Genomic DNA, 2,384 nt, shown 5'->3' with positions numbered 1-2,384 from the left:
TAACTGCTCATTTTACATCAATACTTTTACTTTTAATACTTAAGTGCAAAAAATATCAGATACTTTGAGACTTTTACTCAAGTAATATTCTTAAAGGAGACTTTAACTTTTACCAAAGTCATTTTTTGGTAAGATACTTGTACTTTTACTCAAGTATCATTTTGTGTTACTTTATACAACACTGGTTATAACTGAGTGAACTGGATCATGAACCAAACACCGGTTCTGTCAGAGCAACACTTCTTCAACTTTAATTTGTGAAAGTCCTGACTTGTGAGCTCTGATCTCGGCTGACGGGGTGTGATGCCTGTCCAGTGATTGTGTGTGTGTGTGTGTGTGTGTCTGTGAACCTGCTGCTAACTGCATGAATTTATAACAACAGTTGTTTTTGAAGCAAACTGAGTAAACAGTCGGCTGGTTAGACCTTAGGTGACAGAGCAGCTTCAAGCCTGCTGACTGCGCACTCTGTGCATGACCAGTCATTTATAACCACTCCCCTCACACACACACACACACACGCACGCACACACAAACACACACACAGAGTCAAAACCACAATAACAATTCATGACAGCTCAAAGTCCGAGCCTGACTCTGACAGACACACAAACAGAGCATCAAACTTGTTTCTGTTCAGTCAAACAGAAGCGTAATTGTAATTAAGCAGCTCAAGCTTAGTGTTTATTTATTTTTTATTTATTTTTTTTATAAATTAATAAGTTTCAGACAATCTATCACACTCAATCGTCTGATTAAAACTATCATATTTTCCTTAAGGTCATGATTACAAGAATAATCTTGTTCTAAAGCAAAACTTCCCCAATCCAAACATCCATCCAACTTTATCTGGATGAATATTTTCAGCACACAAGTGTTTACAAAACTGTTTTTATCTGTACAAATACATCCAACAACACTAATTACTTAAGTCACAAACTTCAGGTCCAAATCCTGGGACTGTGCCTTTAAACCTGCTATCAGCCTGAAGCCGAACAGATTCTTAAAACTTACCTTTGCTTTGACTGAAGACGTCCATAACCAGCCAGGAGCTGGCCAAACATCTCCCGTCAGCCAGGCGGATGTGCTGCTTTTCACACCAAACACACAACCAACACGCACACGCACGCACGCACGTCACAGTCACGCACACGTTTCGGTTTCCCACTCTGCTCTCTGTGAGATTACCCCTGTGTGTGTCATCTGCATCTAATGACAGCTGACTAACTACATGCCACAAATCCGCTCGCTCGCTTTCCCCCTCCCCCTATCTCACACACACACACACACACACACACACACACACCTCCTGTCTCCTCCCACAACACATACACACACACACACACACTCCTCCCGCCTATTAGCTGAGGTCTAGAAAAAAAAAGTCCCTCCCATCTCACGCAGCCCTTCTAGGTACTAAGGATTTGCATGACCTGTTGTTTCTTTGTTTAGGAGCATTATRTGTCAGCTCCTTTTCACACACACTAATTATCATATGTTACATGTTCTGCAGGAACCGAGAGTCCAAAAAGTCTCGAGTCCTTTAATTAAGCTCGTACGTCTCTGTGCCTGTCTTGTTGGAAGATGGTTTCTTTATTTAAAGGAAGCAGCAAAAGCGCTGACAGCTGCTTTGCATTCAGCACCTCCTAAATAAGCCTCGCTGCTGATTTTATTATAAGCTCCGGACTAAATGAGACGGCAGAAAACAAAAGAGCRATGAGTTATAGAGACTCGCAGGGAGAGGAGGGTAAAACACCAAACAGATTTAACTCCAAGCAGTTTTTTTTAACTACATAAACGTGACGAATCACTTTTGCTCTGTCGTGTCGGGATGTTCCTGTTTGCTTCAGCAGAGCGTTCAGGATTGTTTTAAAGCTTCAATGTACAAAATAAAAGCTCGCAAAAACACAAACTGGCCTCTCTGAAAGTCCTTAAAGAGATCCCCGATTAGTTGTAACATTAGACTTTTTTAATAAACATATATTTTAACTGTAAAATAAAGACTGTAAAAATACTGTAGGCTGTTTAGTTTTGTAATTTTTTAAAATATATTTTAACATGGACGGAGCCATGTTGGCTTCATCAGAACGAGATCTGCAGCTCTCGCTGGAGCGGTTCGCGGCCGAGTGCGAAGCGGCCGGGATGAAGCTCAGTGCCTCCAAATCCGAGGCCATGGTCTTGAGCCGGAAAAGGGCAGAGTGCCTTCTCCGGGTCAGGTGGGTCGTCCTGTCTCAAGTGGAGGAGTTTAAGTATCTGGGGATCTTGTTCACGAATGGGGGAAGAATGGAGCGGGAGGTCGACCAATTTATACCAAATTTCATAAAAACAAGTACAACTGAATTATTCAGGCATATTATTTTTTTCTAATTATTTTAATTATGTAGTCT

The 2,384-nt window shown here is 41.4% G+C and overlaps 1 protein-coding gene across 4 annotated transcripts in view; it reads right to left on the bottom strand.

Moving 5' to 3' along the window:
* Positions 1-2,384, bottom strand: part of LOC106530250 (nuclear receptor coactivator 2) — a 77,201-nt gene that overhangs the window by 62,583 nt on the left and 12,234 nt on the right. For 3 of the 4 annotated variants that reach the window (XM_014025831.1, XM_014025834.1, XM_014025833.1), the window contains exon 1: positions 1,012-1,211. The exons of the other annotated variant lie outside the window; for it this stretch is intronic. The gene's annotated coding sequence lies outside the window, so the exon portion shown is untranslated. Of the gene's footprint in view, positions 1-1,011; positions 1,212-2,384 lie in introns of those variants that run through there. 4 annotated transcript variants of the gene reach the window in all.

The sequence above is a fragment of the Austrofundulus limnaeus genome, unplaced genomic scaffold (assembly GCF_001266775.1).
Source record: "Austrofundulus limnaeus strain Quisiro unplaced genomic scaffold, Austrofundulus_limnaeus-1.0 Scaffold503, whole genome shotgun sequence".
Lineage (NCBI taxonomy): Eukaryota > Metazoa > Chordata > Actinopteri > Cyprinodontiformes > Rivulidae > Austrofundulus > Austrofundulus limnaeus.
This window is presented reverse-complemented; position numbering and strand designations above follow the sequence as displayed.